At 47.4% G+C, this 19,888-nt stretch overlaps 1 protein-coding gene across 1 annotated transcript in view; it reads right to left on the reverse strand.

The window, feature by feature from the left end:
* VIPR1 (vasoactive intestinal peptide receptor 1) overlaps nt 1-19,888 on the reverse strand; it is a 182,186-nt gene that overhangs the window by 84,353 nt on the left and 77,945 nt on the right. The gene's annotated exons all lie outside the window — the stretch shown is intronic.

Raw genomic sequence — 19,888 nt, forward strand, 5'->3', positions numbered from 1 at the left:
AAGGACTGGCATTTATCCAGGTGTGACATCACTGACACTAAGGACTGGCATTTATCCAGGTGTGACATCACTGACACTAAGGACTGGCATTTATCCAGGTGTGACATCACTGACACTAAGGACTGGCATTTACCCAGGTGTGACATCACTGACACTAAGGCATGGTATTTATCAAGGTGTGACATCACTGACACTAAGGACTGGCATTTATCCAGGTGTGACATCACTGACACTAAGGCATGGCATTTATCCAGGTGTGACATCACTGACATTACGGCATGGCATGTATCCAGGTGTGACATCACTGACACTAAGGCATGGCATTTATCAAGGTGTGACATCACTGACATTACGGCATGGAGACTTCATATCCAGAACATAGGAAGAAAGTAAATAATTACAATATATTCCTGGTCACCCAGAGGCCCCTGCTTCACTCACTGCATGAGGCACAGCTAAAATATTCATATGTAATAAGGGGTGTGTCAAGGTAATGGGGGAGGGGCTTTTCATTACGTAAAAAGGGATGTGTCAGGGCAATGGGGGGGAGGAACTTGTCATTATGTAATAAGGGGTGTGTCATGGTAATGGAGATTGGGTTTTTATTATGTAATAAGGGTTGTGCCTGAATAATGGAGGGGGGATCATTATGTAATAAGGGGTGTGTCAGGGTAATGGGGGAGGGGTTTTTCATTATTTAATAAGCGGTGTGTCATGGTAATGGAGGAGGGGCTTTTCATTATGTAATAAGGGGTGTGCCAGGATAATGGGGGAGGGCTTTTCATTATGTAATAAGGGGTGTGCCAGGGTAATGGGGGATGGGCTTTTCATTATGTAATAAGGGGTGTGCCAGGGTAATGGGGGAGGGCTTTTCATTATGTAATAAGGGGTGTGCCAGGGTAATGGGGGAGGGCTTTTCATTATGTAATAAGGGGTGTGCCAGGGTAATGGGGGGATGGGCTTTTCATTATGTAATAAAGAATAAGAATAACCCCCTATGTTTGTGAGCAAAATACTGTAGCTAACGGACTGCAAATGAGCATTCCCAATGCCGCAGGACGGACCGGATTTCTGACAGCGCAGTGCATAGTTCTGCAAGATGGGCGACTAAAACCGAACGCTATCTGAAAATGGCGTCAGTGGCCGGGGCCAAGCTCTGGAATGTGAATCTGACAGCTCCACACAAGCCTAAGGGAATACCGGGCCCTGTCTGGAAATGGAGGGACAGCGGGAGATACTGTATTAGGGTTATCTGCCTCTGTGCATTCCTCATAAATTCGGGGGATTAATATTTGCGGGTAGCACCAGAGTAAATGCTGAACAAATAAAGTCCCCTAATGTGTCAGACGTGATCTATCATCCTATGGGGGGGGGTGGTAATTCTGCGAGGCCGACATGTATTATACCGCAGCCCGTGCACCAATCACATCGCTACACAGCGCCCATTGTCTCTGCCTGACCTTTGTGTGTAGATAATGATTTCTGCGGCAGGTTTCCCGCTCTGTCTGTCACGTCTTACGCACCTGAATGTCAGCCGGGGAAAGTTTGCAGAGATAAAAATTGAATTTCTTAAAAACTAGCCAATTATAGCCTAGCAAACAAACGGCCAGGGACGGCGGGGTCGTGTTGGGGAAAGTACATAATGAATGTAACGCAGCGATAAGATCAGCATTGTGTCTTCCACAGACCACAAAATCCTCTATTCCCTGAGGAGCTGACGGTGTGGTGTTTATATATATATATATATATATATATATATATATATATATATATATATATATATATATATATATACAGGGCTATTTTTCAGTAGGCTCCAGCAGGAACTGAGGCCCTTATTCTAGTTCACTCATTCTTACAAAATATTTCTAATGCCCCCCATACACGGTCCATTTTTTCAGTCCGTTCTGTACTTTTAAAGTACACATCGGATCGGATCGCATCCCTAGTGCATGCAGTGTGCATGCACTGCGATCCAATCCGATGTGTACCTAGTACAAAAAGTATGTGCATCGCACTGTACAGAACGGAGCCCTACACAATGGACCGTGTGTGGGCTACTTTAGATGGACACAACCATGAGCACTGCAGGTGAGGCAGGTGTTACTTGTGCAGAGATAATTAGATTTGGGTGGGGTTTTACACCTGCCTCATCTGCAGTGCACATGGTTTTGTCCATCTAAGAAACATTTTTTCAGAAAGAGTGAACTAGAATAAGGGCCTCAGTTCCTGCTGGAGCCTACTGAAAAATAGCCCTGTATATATAGATAGATAGATAGATAGATAGATAGATAGATAGATAGATAGATAGATAGATAGATAGATAGATAGATAGATAGATAGATAGATAGATAGAGGGAGACATGGGGCTGGGGTCTCGCTTCACTTATCAATGGATTAAACATCAAACATCTGAGGGAGAGAGGGACAGATAGAGAGAGAGAGAGATAGAGAGAGACAGAGAGACAGAGAGAGAGAGAGAGGGAGAGAGGAAGGAAGAGGAGAGAGAGAGGGAGGAAGAGGAGATAAAGAGGAAGGAAGGAAACGGAGCAAGAGGAGAGGGAGGGAGGGGAGGAAGAGGACAGAGAGGGAGGGGGAGAGAGGTAAAGATAGAGAGAGAGAGGGAGGAAGAGGACAGAGGGAGGGAGGGGAGAGAGAGAAAGAGAGAGAGGAAGAGGAGAGAGAGGGGAGATAGATAGAGAGAGAGGGAGGAAGGGGAGGAAGATGAAAGAGAGGCAGGAAGAGGAGAGAGAAGAGGGTTAAAAGAAGAGAGAAAGAAGAGTAAGAGGAGAGAGAGGGAGGAAGAGTAGAGAAAGGGAGGAAGAGGAGAGGGAGAGAGAGAGAGAGGGAGGGAGGAAGAGGAGATAGAGAGGTAGGGAGTAATGAGACAGAAGGAGGAAGGGGAGGAAGGGAGAGATTGAGAGGGAAATAGTGAGAGAAGGAGGAAGGGAGTAATAGAGAAAGAGGGGGGAGAGGTGAGAGGGAGGAAGTAAAGAGAGACTGAGAGGGCAGAGAGGAAGAGAGTAAAAGAAATAGAGGGGAAGAGGTGAAATAGAGGGGAGAGGAAGGGAGAGAAAGGGAGGAAGAGTAGAGATAGGAGGGGAAAGAGAGAGGAAGAGCGTAAAATTAAGAAAGAGAGGGAAGAGAACAAGAGAGAGAGGTAGCAGAAGAGAGAGAGAGAGGGAGAAATGGAGGGAGAGAGAGCAAGAGGGAATACCGTACAGTAAGTAGGAGACTGAGGACTGGACATGGGAGAGGGGAGGATCTAGACAGCGTATAGAGACATACTGTACAGTAAGTAGGAGACTGAGGACTGGACATGAGAGGATATAGATAGCGTATGGATAGCATATGCAATGCTCAGTAATATTCCCACCAGCTGTATGCAATGCTCAGTAATATTCCCACCAGCTGTATGCAATGCTCAGTAACATTCCCACCAGCTGTATTGCAATGCTCAGTAATATTCACGCCAGCTGTATGCAATGCTCAGTAACATTCCCGCCAGCTGTATTGCAATGCTCAGTAATATTCACGCCAGCTGTATGCAATGCTCAGTAACATTCCCGCCAGCTGTATGCAATGCTCAGTAATATTCCCACCAGCTGTATGTAATGCTCAGTAAAATTCCCACCAGCTGTATGCAATGCTCAGTAATATTCCCATCAGATGTATGCAAGGCTCAGTAACATTCCCACCAGCTGTATGCAATGCTCAGTAACATTCCCGCCAGCTGTATGCAATGCTCAGTAATATTCCCACCAGCTGTATGTAATGCTCAGTAACATTCCCACCAGCTGTATTGCAATGCTCAGTAATATTCACGCCAGCTGTATGCAATGCTCAGTAATATTCCCATCAGCTGTATGCAGTGCTCAGTAATATTCCCACCAGCTGTATGCAATGCTCAGTAATATTCCCATCAGCTGTATGCAATGCTCAGTAATATTCCCACCAGCTGTATGCAATGCTCAGTAATATTCCCGCCAGCTGTATGCAATGCTCAGTAATATTCCCATGAGCTGTATGCAATGCTCAGTAACATTCCCGCCAGCTGTATGCAATGCTCAGTAACATTCCCATCAGATGTATGCAAGGCTCAGTAATACCCCTTTTAGACATACTACTCGGGATTTTGGCCAGGTTTACCCGGGATTTTCAACCCAGGTCACTCCCAGGATTTTAGTAACATACCCCCTTTCACACTACACCTCAAATCCGGGAAATACCCGGGTATACCCCTTTCACACATAAGCCAGGCTTTCAAGCATTTCAGTGTTTCGTCATTAAAATGGGGCACGCCCCGGCAGCAAAAAAAAGCAACATCACATGTTTAAAACTGAAAAACCCGGGTAAACCCATTCAGACATAAGCCGGGTATTATACCCGGGAGTTAAATACCGGGAAAAACCCTGGTCAATTGCAGGTGCTCAGTATCCGGGAGTGAAATCCTGGGTATACCCTTTCAGACATACACTAGTCCCGGGTTTGGGCGCATTCATGTGAAAAAACCCGGGATTTTCGCGTATGTCTGAAAGGGGTATAACATTCCCACACGCTGTATGCAATGCTCAGTAATATTCCCATCAGATGTATGCAAGGCTCAGTAACATTCCCACCAGCTGTATGCAATGCTCAGTAATATTCCCATCAGCTGTATGTAATGCTCAGTAATACTCCCGCCAGCTGTATGCAATGCTCAGTAATATTCCCATCAGCTGTATGTAACGCTCAGTACCATTCCGACCAGCTGTATGCAATGCCCACAAATATCTTGGCTGGTTCTGCTGTCCAGCCATTTGTCAACCCCTTTGTTCTGGCCCAGTTGTCTCTGCTGACTCCTTTATTGAATACTTAATGTCACAGGCAATGATCACTGTGTCCTAACATGCCACAGACCTGTCAAGGAATCCTCGTCAAAACCAGGACCACCATAACCATAACCACCAACACCATCAATGCCACCATCAGAACCACCGTAACCACCAACACCATCAGAACCACCATAACCATCACCATAACCACCAACACCATCAGAACCACCATAACCATCACCATAACCACCCAACACCATCAATACTACCATCAGAACCACTGTAACCACCAACACCATCAATACCACCATCAGAACCACCATAACCATCAAAATTACCACTAACACAATCAATACCACCATCAGAACCACCATAACCATCACCATAACCACCAACACCATCAATACCACCATCAGAACCACCAACACCATCAATACCACCATCAGAACCACCATAACCATTAACACCATCAGAACCATCACCATAACCACCAACACCATCAATACCACCATCAGAACCACCAACACCATCAATACCACCATCAGAACCACCAACACCATCAATACCACCATCAGAACCACCATAACCATCACCATAACCACCCAACACCATTAATACCACCATCAGAACCACCAACACCATCAATACCACCATCAGAACCATCAAAACCACCACCATCATTTTCACAATTAACCCCACCTCTATCGCCACCACAAATACCCTCATTGAAGCCACATAATCGCCACTACCAACATTATCAACACCACCTTCTCCTACACCAGGCATTCCCAACCACGGTCCTCAAGGCACACCAACAGTGCAGGTTTTGTAGATATCCAGGCTTGAGCACAGGTGACTTAATTAGTATCTGAGGGATTCTGATTAAACCATCTGTGCTGAAGCTTGGATATCACTAAAACCTGCACTGTTGGTGTGCCTTGAGGACCGTGGTTGGGAATGCCTGTCCTACACCAATAACAGTACTATAACCACCATTTACACCAATACCACCACCATTGCCATAACCACGCCCGTCGTCAAGACCACAAACTACCACCACCATCATCAACACCACCTCCGAAGACCAGCCAATAGGACCCCCCAGACTGTACTCAGTATCGCCCTCTGGTGGAACGGTACGTCATTGACCTCTACTGAACATTTACACAGAGGGGCAGCTAATTACAAAAAGGGGTTGCTCCAAAAAATGGACAACCCCATTAAAAATAGCTGAGAAATGAGAATGAGTTCCAGTCTAGAACAAGGGAACACAATGTAACAGAAGGAGCCGCGAATCAGTAGTATTAGAAGTATTTCACGGAAAGACTCGTCCAGACCTCAGACAAGCGCGCAGAGCACATACATGAGAACTAAGGACGGTTATATCCTGAGAATAAACCATTAACAGGAGAGATTACCCAGCGCAATGCGTCTTCATCTGCTGTCGCCCATCTACATGGAAACGTAGATATTTTCCCACTTCCTGGACTCATTCTAATAATGACTGGTATATCCTGTATCCCACCATCTCTTCTGCAGTTGTCCTCCTGCTTCATATACCTCTTATTACATTACTGGCTCACTGCACGCACCAATTAGGCCTTATTCCTCTGTGTATTTATCCAGCAGAATCACATCTTCTGTATCCTTGTTTTATATCAGGTTTATTTCCCAAGAGTCGGACGGAGATCAGAAAATAAAAATACACACAAACATGTATAAAAAATAGACGAAAATCTATTTGAAAAAATAAATAAAAAAACCCTCTGCTCATCGTTTATTCTGCATCCTCATGGAAGTAGCGATGGCCACCGATGGTTTATGGCCAAAGTTGAATACTTCTGCTGTCAGACCCATGCCGTCAATGATAGAAATTCACACCATACCACACCATCGATGCCCCCCTACAGAGTGCGAGCCCCTGGCTCCCATGATTAGCCAATCAATGAAAACGAAAGGATGACCATTGGATTACACAACCATCGATAGACATGCCATTTCTCCATCAATGGTGGCAAGCAATGGTAGGCACTAGGGATAGCCAGCGACCATTGATTATTCATAATCATCTATGGTTTATGGTCTATACTAAATACGTTTGCCATCGATGGGGAGAACCAGACGATTTCCCACCATCGATGGTATAAAAACATTTGTACAAAGTGCCTGCCCCTGGCTCGCACCTCCCAACTTCTAACTGGTCAGTAAGAGTAAGTAAAGGGATGACCATTGGGTTGTGCAACATCAATAGACACAGGCCATTTCTCCAACGATGGTAGGCACTAGGTCTGGCCATTGACCATTGATGCAATGGCAATGTTGAAGACTTTTGCCATCGATGAGCAAGAACCAGATGTTTTTCCTCCATCGATGGCACTGTATAACTGAATATTATAATTTTTCTCTTTTACTATGACTGGAATGGAATTTGACCACGACCAGTCAATCAAAAAAAAATGGATTCCCATTGGTTGCTGAAACCATCATAGTTTGTAACTATCGATGGCCCCTTGCTATATTGCCATTGATGGTGACCACAACAATGGGCATACCTAGTCAGCACGTGAAGATAACCCAGAAATGTGAGTCAATGCGCACCGTGCTGGTGGCGGCTCGTGGGTTTGATCGGCCGGCGGACAGGATTAATTTTTTTTCCTCGTACAGATATTTTCTGCTGCAAATTTGCTTGTTAAAAAACAATTGGCCTCTCTCCCTTTATACACAAGTCATCTGCATCCAGACAATGACAGTAATTACTGTGGATGAACAGAGCAAAGGATTCTGGGATTTTACTATATTCGAGTCGCTGGACGTATGGTACAGTATAATTGGGCGCTGCGGAACCCTTGTGGCGCCATATAAATAAAGGATAATAATAATAATAATAATAATAAAAAAATACCCAAAATATTAAAACCACAGTAAATATTCAACTTAAAAATCCAAATTCAATGTGTAAGATCCTTGGATTCACTAACGGGCGGACCGGCGCGCCAGCGTTGTGTAACCAATCACTTTGCAGCTCGTATTTACACCGGCATTACACTGTAAATCGTGTTCTGCCAGGTTTAGCTTTAACGGCCGCGGTTTATGGGATATTTACAACAAAACAATGTAATTAGAGCAAACATCGCGGCGCCTGAGGTTCAAAGTTTGAATTCCGCATTCACGTGAAAATACAATATACAATGCACTTGGAACATGGGGTCTGATTCAGGTTGGCTCGCTAGGCATCGGGGTTGGACCTAATGACATAGGGGGTTATTCAGACCTGATTGTATGGCTGCTGCTTTACAGAACCCTGAGATCAGGTACATGCCGCCGCGCCAGTGACATTCTGCCCTGTCCCAGCACCACTGCGATTATCGGCAAATCCATTCGCAACTCACTCACCAGCGCATGGTTTATCCAGTGTGTGCAGACTGCGTGTAGCACGGGACTTACTCAGAACGGGGCCGGAACGGACGTCACGCGCCTTCCCCTATAACACCTGGCCACGCCTGCGATTTCCCTGACACTCCCACAACCGCCGGCTTCCTGTCAGTCACCTTGCGTACGGTCGGCGATCGGAAAAGTAGCGGGATGTTATCGCAGGATGGCGTCGTGCATTAACGCTACAGGCCGTAAGCATGTGCAATGTATTGATAAATCGCCCTCCCGCGAATTCTCCGCAGTGCAATCTGGTCTGAATAACCCCCATGGTCTGAATAACCCCCATAGATAGAACTTGGTGGGATATTTACTAAGATGGGCTTGCTATAAGGTAATGTTAAAACTATGGCAAGGCATGCTGGGATGTGTAGTTTCACAACAGCTGGAGGGCCACAGTTTGGACATGCCTGCCCTAAAAGGTCAACATGCACAAAGTTGGCACGGGAAAAAGAGTTGATGCCAGCAAAGGTCGACACAAGAAACAGTCCAACTTAGTTTTTCGACCTAGAAATTGTGACCCGAATATTGATAGATCTACACTGACTACATCCCGTCAGCCTGTGACATGTACAAAAGTTCGGAAGATTAAAGTTCGCCGTACTTAAGGAATATATATACACACACACACACACACACAGACACACACACATCTCTGTGTGTGTGCGCCCACGCTGTCCCCGGTGGGTATTTTTTCCTTTGATTTCTCTTTGAACCCATAAAACCGTCAGCACAGCGAGTGCCGGATTGGGAATCCGCTCCGGGGACTGGATGGTGATTTAAAGACTATAATTAAACCGACATTGAGAAAAGTGCGGCTGTAATACCTGAGTCACTGGGCTCTTACTGGATGCGTCTCCCCGGGGGACCTGGAATCCTAGCACCACGGACATTACTCTGGAGATAATTGCGATGTGCAGAGAGAACAATTACTGACCAAGCTTCGTGTTATTCTGTATATGATGCCGGGGACGTGTTCTGTTACTGAGCGCTTTCTTATAGTCGGCTTTACTTCAAATAATGATCATTTAATGGATAATGGCTTGTTATCCAATCACAGGGCAGCTTACGAGGCCAAAGTCATTCGATGCTCGCCAGCCATCGCTTGATTTTTACCTTGTTCACAAATCTACAGTAAGCCAGTCTGGGTTGACGTAGACTTGCGGTGCCCAAGAAACGGGGACGTTGTGACATCAGCCGCCTGTTCCACAAGGCAGGTGCCCATCTGCGTTCGGATGGGGATGCCCAGCGGTTTCCTGGGCGCACCACCGTTTTTGTAGGTAAGCCCAGGAAACGCAAGGCGCTTGCCCCTGGACCTTATTCTGGTTTACTCTCAGAGGCAAATTCCTTCTCAAATGGACAAAATCATGTGCACTGCAGGTGGGGCAGATGTTACTTGTGCAGAGTGAGTTAGATTTGGGTGGGGTTTTTCTTCAAAGTGAGATCTATATTGCAGTGTAAAAATAAAGCAGCCAGTATTTACCCTGCACAGAAACAAAATAACTCACCAAATCTAATTCTCTCTGCACATCTGCCCCAACTGCAGTGCAGCATGGTTTTGTCCATTTGAGCAGGAATTTGCCTCTGAGAGTGAACCAGAATAAGGCATATTGTGTGATGACCGCTGAGAACGTGGTTTGTATTTGTGCCCAAAGGCTCACAATCAGAGATGACCACCTTGCACGGGATGAGCTGGATCCAGCTCCTGAGCTCCGGGAATCAATACTATATAATCCTGCAATGAGAAGTGTGCACCATATGGAACGTTTATCTCCGCAAGCATCAATGAACCAATAAATGTTTCCGATCTGACATTTGTCAGAACCCTCAGAGCATAGTTTTATTAAGGTCACCTTAGGAAATGTACAGCGCCACCAGTCACTGTGCTGCAGATATGTTACGGGTGGCAATGACCCAGCTAAGCAGCACGGTCACCTACTCGCCTGAGACGCACAATTATCCCTAGGGAACCGCCATAGAGGACAATAGTCCCGCTGAGCAATTCTGCAGCATATTAATTAAACAATACTTGCAGGATATTCCCCGGTTTTTGTGGGGGGGGGGGGGGGTACCCACAAATATTAAGGATCCCTGAATGTACCATAAAGTTACACAATGAGAGCTGTGAGAAAATAACACACAAAAACTATACAATTGGCCACATCATCTTGCAGTTATTATAATAGTTTTTTTTTTGTTTTTAATATATAAATATATAAGTAACATCAGAGGAACCAGGAGAGGGTAAAACCTGGTAGGCATATTGGTGTATTCTCCCAGAATGGTCAGGAGGCTCCCGGAAATCTGGAAGCTCTCCTGCCTCCCTAAAAGAGTGTACAAGTCTCCTGCACAAATTCCTTTTTTTAGCTGGAGCAGCATAGCATGGTGCAGGCAGCAGTGGCCACCTAGCACTTCTGTCAAACCCCACGGGTCCCTGGCTACTCCCCCTCAGGTCCCTGGCTACACCGCATCAGGCCCCTGGCTACACCCCCTCAGGTCCCTGGCTACACCGCATCAGGCCCCTGGCTACACCCCCCTCAGGTCCCTGGCTACTCCCCCTCAGGTTCCTGGCTACACCGCATCAGGCCCCTGGCTACACCCCCCTCAGGTCCCTGGCTACAACCCCCTCAGGTCCCTGGCTACACCCCCTAAGGTCCCTGGCTATACCGCCTCAGGTCCCTCGCAAACCCCCTCAGGTCCCTGGCTACACCCCCCTCAGGTCCCTGGCTACACCCCCCTCAGGTCCCTGGCTACACCCCCCTCAGGTCCCTGGCTACACCGCCTCAGGTCCCTGGCTACACCGCCTCAGGTCCCCGGCTATACCGCCTCAGGTCCCTGGCTATACCGCCTCAGGTCCCTGGCTACACCCCCTCAGGTCCCTGGCTACACCCCCCTCAGGTCCCTGGCTACACCGCCTCAGGTCCCTGGCTACACCCCCCTCAGGTCCCTGGCTACACCGCCTCAGGTCCCTGGCTACACCGCCTCAGGTCCCTGGCTATACCGCCTCAGGTCCCTCGCAAACCCCCTCAGGTCCCTGGCTACACCGCCTCAGGTCCCTGGCTACCCCGCCTCAGGTCCCTGGCTACACCGCCTCAGGTCCCTGGCTACACCGCCTCAGGTCCCTGGCTATACCGCCTCAGGTCCCTCGCAAACCCCCTCAGGTCAATGGCTACACCGCATCAGGTACCTGGCTACACCGCTTCAGGCCCCTGGCAAACCCCCTCAGGTCCCTGGCTACACCGCCTCAGGTCCCTGGCTACACCGTCTCAGGCCCTGTCAAACCCCACAGGTCCATGGCTACACCCCCTCAGGTCCATGGCAACCCCCCTCAGGTCCCTGGCAAACCCCCTCAGGTTCGTGGCTACACCGCCTCAGGTCCCTGGCTACACCGTCTCAGGCCCCTGTCAAACCCCACAGGTCCATGGCTACACCCCCTCAGGTCCATGGCAAACCCCCTCAGGTCCCTGGCAAACCCCCTCAGGTCCCTGGCTACACCGCCTCAGGTCCCTGGCTACACCGCCTCAGGTCCCTGGCTACACCGCTTCAGGCCCCTGGCTACACCGCTTCAGGCCCCTGGCTACACCACATCAGGTTCCTAGCTACACCGCCTCAGGCCCCTGGCAAACCCCCTCAAGTCCCTGGACACACCCTCTCAGGTAGGGGGTAACTTGTGCATTCTTCAATCAAGATGCACATTTTGGTCTGAGTTGCCCAGGCCCTGGCATGCCGAGAGCAGCTGCTGGCGCGGCTGAAGCCACAGTGTATGAGGACACATCTGTATCACCCACTGGAGAGGTCCTGCAGAGTTCTAGCTCTCCAGAGGGTCATAGCTGCTGCATATTGCACCATTCCTGTGCTGCGCCGGGCGACTACACCACATAGTAACGCTTCATGAGCACAATGCAGCAGCGGTTTGGACGAGGCACACACAGGCCGCTAGACGGCACAAACAGGCCGCTAGGCCACACATGCACAGGCCACTAGGCGGCGCACACACACACAGGCCGCTAGGCGGCAGCACATACACAGGCCACTAGGTGGCACACACAGGCCGCTAGACGGCACAAACAGGCCGCTAAGCCACACATGCACAGGCCACTAGGCGGCGCACACACAAACATGCTGCTAGGCCCCACACACAAACATGCCGCTAGGCCCCACACACAAACATGCCGCTAGGCCCCACACACAAACACGCCGCTAGGTGGCACACACACAGGCCTCTAGGCCACACATAGACAGTGAAGGCCTGTAAGAGACCAGACCACACTACACAATCTCTTCCCCCTACACACACTGCACCCGGGGAGGGGTTTGTGCTCCTCGGCACTGATATTTCTCCTCAGCTATATAAAGATAATAAATGAGCATTTTGTACCTTTTATAAATATATCCCTAAATCTTCTTCCTATGGAAAATGCAATCTGTGCATCATATATTACAAACAATGCGGGATTCCGGAGCGCTGCAATATCAGCTGGGAGCTGTGTGGGGTGCGGTGCCAAGCACGGGGGGGGGGGGGGGGGGGGGTGTATCATGGAAAATGCCATTTATCACACGGTATCTGTAACGTGAGGGGAAGAGTCTGCTAAATATTTTCCCTTGAAGTGGACGTAGTTATAAATGTGATATCTGTGCGAGAGAAGCCGACGTATACTAATATACTGCTCACATTACACTCCCACGCTGTCACGCGGTCATAGGGTCCACTGATGAAGGTCGACATTCATTGGGTCGACCACTGAAGATTTACAGGGCTTAGGTTGACACCTGAAATAGGTCGACAGGGTTGGAAGGTTGACACAAGCATTAGGTTGACAATGGGAAGTCAAAAGGTCGAGCAGGGAGGTGCCTCTGTCATCATGGGCTCTGCTATCTGCAACACAGCATGCCTATGTGCGGGGAACATAAAGGGGGTTTCCCCCACATTGGCATCTGCTCTACCCTGCCCGCTGAAGCTGCCGGCTCCTGGATCCGCGGGAGTGAAGATGGGGATTTTCGGACAGGTGAGACAAAATCCCCGATAAGTGCTGGCATCAGGGCTTAACTGGAGAGCCCTGGGGGCATTCATTATCAGCAGCACATTACTGACGGGATAATATATTGCCCTTGTACACAGGGGAGACAATGTGCCGTGTGATGTGAATAAGACACAGACGGGGAGTTATTGCAGTGCTTGGAAAGGCTTGGTGTGGAAAACCCACTGATGCCATGTCAACTGTCCAATAAGATCGCAGGGGTTCTCCTTTGCGTGATCCCTTCATTTTGACATCTTTACGCAGACTGTGAGGTTCTGACCGACATCATGGGCGAGATGTAATGCATTTTCAAAATCGCATTTTTTTGGGAAGAATTTGACTATTTACTGAGATGCAAAGTTGCGGCAATAAAATGTGATACGTATGGTGCAAAATTTAGTTATGAAAAAAAAATTATAATAAAAAACCGCGTAGTGACCAATCAAGAGTTGCTAGGCCGCCGATATCGCTATTTGGGGGGAGGAGCCGCAGGATGTAAACACACATTCTCCAGCTTCTCCCCAGTCCGTACGGTCATCGCGCTCAGCATTTTTTTTATTTTGCCAAGACCCTGGGATGCCTCCTTGGAAAGAAGAGGACGTGATCTACGCCGGAGGACCCCCGTGAGTATGGTTTCCTTCCACAGGTATCCATATGGATTTTCATCAGGACCGGCGGATGGAGGCTACCTACCTACGTGTTAAACATAGAAACATAGAATTTGACAGCAGATAAGAACCACTTGGCCCATCTAGTCTGCCCCTTTTATAAACATGTTACATCAAACCATATTTGATCCTTATTTCTTTGTAAGGATATCAATATGCCTATCCCAAGCATGTTTACATTGTACTACTGTATTTGCCTCTACCACCTCTGATGGGAGGCTATTCCACTTATCTACTACTCTTTCTGTGAAGTAATTCTTCCTCACATTTCCCCTGAATCTTCCTCCCTCTAGTTTCAGTGCATGTCCTCGTGTTCTGCTGCTCCTCTTCCTGTGACTAATGTCTCCCACCTGTACCTTCCTCCCCCTAGTGTCAGTGCATGTCCTCGTGTTCTGTTGCTCCTCTTCATGTGACTAATGTCTCCCACCTGTACCTTCCTCCCTCTAGTGTCAGTGCATGTCCTCGTGTTCTGCTGCTCCTCTTCCTGTGACTAATGTCTCCCACCTGTACCTTCCTCCCTCTAGTGTCAGTGCATGTCCTCGTGTTCTGCTGCTCCTCTTCCTGTGACTAATGTCTCCCACCTGTACCTTCCTCCCTCTAGTGTCAGTGCATGTCCTCGTGTTCTGCTGCTCCTCTTCCTGTGACTAATGTCTCCCACCTGTACCTTCCTCCCCCTAGTGTCAGTGCATGTCCTCGTGTTCTGCTGCTCCTCTTCCTGTGACTAATGTCTCCCACCTGTACCTTCCTCCCTCTAGTGTCAGTGCATGTCCTCGTGTTCTGCTGCTCCTCTTCCTGTGACTAATGTCTCCCACCTGTACCTTCCTCCCTCTAGTGTCAGTGCATGTCCTCGTGTTCTGCTGCTCCTCTTCCTGTGACTAATGTCTCCCACCTGTACCTTCCTCCCTCTAGTGTCAGTGCATGTCCCCGTGTTCTGCTGCTCCTCTTCCTGTGACTTATGTCTCCCACCTGTACCTTCCTCCCTCTAGTGTCAGTGCATGTCCCCGTGTTCTGCTGCTCCTCTTCCTGTGAAGAATGTCTCCCACCTGTACCTTCCTCCCCCTAGTGTCAGCGCATGTCCTCGTGTTCTGCTGCTCCTCTTCCTGTGAAGAATGTCTCCCACCTGTACCTTCCTCCCTCTAGTGTCAGTGCATGTCCTCGTGTTCTGCTGCTCCTCTTCCTGTGACTAATGTCTCCCACCTGTACCTTCCTCCCCCTAGTGTCAGTGCATGTCCTCGTGTTCTGTTGCTCCTCTTCCTGTGAAGAATGTCTCCCTCCTGTACCTTGTTATAACCCTTGATATATGTGAAAGTTTCTATCATGTCCCCCCTTTCCCTTCTCTGCTCTAAAGTATACATATTAGGATATTTTAGTCAGGGTTGCCGACCCTCCCGGAATTTCCGGGAGTCTCCCGAAAATCGGGTCCCCCCTCCCGGCCCCCGGAAGGGTGGGCAACCCTCCCGGATTCAGGGGGCACCCCCGCTGTCCCCCGGATCGTGGCATTAAAATGCCGCAATCCTCGGGTCTCAGAGGAGGGGGCGGAGCTAAAATGACACACTCACATCAATTTAGCCCCGCCCCCTCCACGGAGATCCGTAAATTTACTGGTTTAGCATCATGGGGGCAGGGCTTAGTGATGTCACGCTTAAGCCCCGCCCCTGAACGGCTGCTGAAACTCTCCTCTCCAGGCTTCTCCCGGAGAGGAGAATAACAAAGTCGGCAACCCTGATTTTAGTCTTTCCAGGTACGTTTTGTGATGATGGCCATGCACCATTTTAGTTGCTCTTCTTTGTACAGTCTCTAATGTATTTATATCCATCTGGAGATATGGCCTCCAGAACTGAACACAATACTCTAGGTGAGGTCGTACCAATGACCTATACAGTGGCATTATTACTTCTTTCTTTCTACTGCTGATACCTCTCCCTATGCAACCAAGCATCTGACTTGCCTTCTTCATTGCTTTGTTACATTGCCTACCTGCTTTAAGTCCCCTGAAATAGTGACACCTAGATCCCTCTCTTCCTCAGTAGTTTCCATTATAGTGCCATTTATACTATATTTAGTCTTTGGATTTCTGAGACCCAAGTGCATGATTTTGCATTTTTTTGGCATTAAACTGTAGTTGCCATGCTCTTGACCATTCCTCTAATCTACCTAGATCCTCAATCATTTGTTTTACCTCTCCCGGTGTGTCTACCCTGTTGCATACCTATGTGTCATCTGAAAAAAGGCACATTTTACCCTCAATTCGGTACTTGTTTCCTAGCACGGCCACAATCGCGGGCATCGGGTGTCATTTTTAGTGGTATACGACGCAACCGACGCGATTTTCCCATTGAAATGCATTGAAAAAAGTCAAAATCGCGTCGGTCGCGTCGTATGCGGCTAAAAAAGGCTTAAATGGTCCAGACGCGATGCCCACGATTTCCCCATAGGAAACAATGTTAAATGGCTCAATGTACCCGCGATGCCCCCGATTTGTCATAGGGAACAATGTTAAATACCTCAATTTCACCAAATCATCATAGGGAACAATGTTAAATGGGCCAGAAAGCCCCAAAAACACCCCAGAACAGTGAAATGTCCCCCCAAAAGTACTTTACGCCACCCCACGATTTGGGTAAATTGACCCATTTAACATTGTTTCCTATGGAAAATCGGGGGCATCGCGGCTAAATTGAGGCATTTAACATTGTTCCCTAAATCGCGGGCCATCGCACCCGATTTTTTAGTGCTTGCGATGGCCGCGATGCCCCCGATTTTTCCTCACGATGCCCACGATCATGATCGTTGTGGCCGTGCTAGGAAACAAATACCCTCAATTCCATTTGCAATATCTCCAATAAAGATATTAAAAAGCACCGGTCCAAGTACAGATCCCTGGGGTACTCCACTTGTAACCTTTCCCTCCTTTGACTGTACTCCGTTTACTACAACTCTCTGTTTTCTGTCCTGCAACCACGCTCTTATCCATTCAACTATCTTAGAATCCAATCCCAAGCTTTCAAGTTTATTTAACAGTCTGCGATGTGGGACAGTGTCAAAAGCTTTACTAAAGTCTAGATAAGCTACATCTACAGCTCCACCTTGATCTATTATTTTAGTCACCCAGTCAAAAAAGTCAAAGAGATTTGTTTGACATGATCTTCCCCCAGTAAACCCATGCTGTTTTGGATCCTGTAAATTGCTGGTTTTGAGATATTCTACAACTCTTTGTTTTAAGAGTGTTTCCATCAATTTCCCTAGTACTGATGTTAGGCTCACTGGTCGATAGTTGCTTACCTCTTCCTTGCTTCCACTTTTGTGCAGTGGGACTACATTTGCTTTTTACCAGTCCTCTGGGATTACTCCAGTAGCTAGTGACTGGTTGAATAATTCTGTTATTGGTTTTACCAGCTCCCCTTTAAGCTCTTTTAGTATCCTTGGATGTATCCCATCTGGCCCCATTGATTTATCCACTTTCAGTTTTGAGAGTTCTGTGAGGACTTTCTCCTCTATAAATGTACTTGTTTCTCCCTCAGTTTTCTGACTATACTTGCAACTTAACTGTGGCCCCTTCCCCTCTCTTTCAGCAGTGAATACCAGTCAAGGTAGGTAAGTATCTGTATGTATGGGCTATGGATGTAATAAAGTTATTCTTTACTGGTGTGTGTGTGTTTAGTTCAGTTTGTATTGCTGTGGAACTACAAGTCACAACGGGACCTTTAACTCCACGCATGCTGGGACTTGTGGGTCTCCAAGTCCCTGCAGGCTTGCTGGGACTCATAGTTCCACAGCAATACACAATAGTTATTTCTATTTTTACACATTTAATAGCCCGATGCCCACCGCCCATGAGGCATCGGGGACAGCCCCGGGCTTCAGTCTGGGCAGGTAAATTCTGGAGGGGGGACCCCTTCATTTGGGGGGGTCAAGGTAGGTAAGTATCTGCAAAAGTATCTGCAACAAAAACAAAAAATTGCAAGCCATTAAATCTCGCCCTGAGTGTATTTGCACACAGGGTAACCCCGCTAATTGGATTGCTCCAAAAATGCAGGAAAAGGTACAAAAGTCTGTGACGGAGCAACAGGAGTCTCCAGGAGCCTCATACACACCAGGTGACTGAGGACACATCTGAAATGAAATGTTTACATTATTATTATTACTTTTTGGCTTTTAACTAAATTGGCCCATGCTAGGCAAACAAGATTGTAAGCTCTGGCGGTGCCAGATTTGATAAACATGGAATATTGATTGTACAGCTCTATTCTGCCGATTTATGCCAAATATTGATATTCTGTACACAGGGGCTGATTCAGGTGGACAGAAATACCGCTGACATTGCCGCGTCTTTGTACCCGATGGCTGTGCGGATGTGCGCAGGAGACGTCCACTGCCGGCGTCTTAGATCCACAGGCTGCGTCTGAACAAGGGATGGCCATCGTTGCCATTGATGGTTGCTATCAATGGCAATTTGGCAACTGGCCATCGAGAGTGCTTAACTATGCAATGGATGACCATCGATATTTTTACATATCGATGGTCATCCATTGTGTTTGATTGATTGGTCTGTGGGCCAATCAAAACACGGGGGGGGATGCAGCCGCCGGCTTTGGCGTGCCCAGAAAATGGGGGGTAGACAAGAACCCAGTTTCTGGAACACTCCCCCAAATGCCTGCAGCATGTCAATCATGTGAACTGACAAAACATCGAAACAGCGTCCACCTCACCCCATAGTCACCCGATTATCCTTTACGCCTACACTGATATCTGCAGCTGTTTATAAAGTTCAGTCCCAGCAAACACCCTGTTATGGGAACCGCATTGTTGCAGACAGACTGTCCAAAGTCATTTCATCGAAATCCTCAAGTAACAATGTAATCAATAAACAGGATCTTATACTGCAGCACATTATATGGTGACTGCTGTACTCACCTACAATACACTCTGGTTACAGATTAATAGGCTTCTCGCATACAAGACAAAACTATTTCCTCATTAATGGAAAACACAATATTGACCTTGTGTTTTGCTGCCGGATGTTGGTAAAAATACCGTGAAGTTCTGACTTACAGTCATCTCCCATGACAGCAATATACAGAGGACGGAACGCCCCCTTCATGTCTGTGTATTACATGCCGGAACATACATAGCAATCACTTGTCACAGCGTAGGACAGCGTCAGGTGACTGGTAATTATGTCCTGATGGTTACAGGCAATGTTCCCCATTACAGCCCCTGTACAGCATGAGGCCCCCCAGCTGCTATAGGACTGGTTACAGGTGATGGATCTAGTCAACAAGTCTACCCCAAAAGTGTGACAGTGGCAAAGGGTCGACAGGGTCAAAAGGTTGACATTAAAAGGGTAGACATGTGACAAGGTTGACATTACCTTTATATATCTCTATCTATCTATCTATCTATCTATCTATCTATTCATATAAATCTATCTATCTACAGTATCTATCTATCTATCTATCTATCTATCTATCTATCTATCTATCTATCTATCTATCTATCTATCTTCATATCTATCTATCTATCTATCTATCTATCTATCTATCTATCTATCTATCTATCTATCTATCTATCTATCTATCTATCTACAGTATCTATCGTATTCTATTGATCTATCTATATCTGTCCTCAGTATGTATCTATCTCTCCTCACATCATTACTAGTATACAGTGTATCCGGCAGTAGACTTGATCTCACAGAAGAATGGTAATAAAAGCTGAATTGATGTTTCCAGTGTAGATATTTGGAGTAAATGGCGTCACTTGTCCCCTGTGAGCGATGTCTGTGATCAGCCGCGATGTACAGCGCAGGTGACGTGTGAGGCGCAGATTATGTCATTCTAATGGAAAGTTCTACCATCAGATCTATATATAGTTTCTCAGTTGACCATTATAAAAGCCACAATCTCTGTTTATGTAACATAAAGCAATTAGTGTCCGGATGCTAAATATAGGCCAGAAA

The sequence above is a fragment of the Crinia signifera genome, chromosome 5, assembly GCF_055691185.1.
Source record: "Crinia signifera chromosome 5, ASM5569118v1, whole genome shotgun sequence".
NCBI classification, from domain to species: Eukaryota; Metazoa; Chordata; class Amphibia; order Anura; family Myobatrachidae; genus Crinia; species Crinia signifera.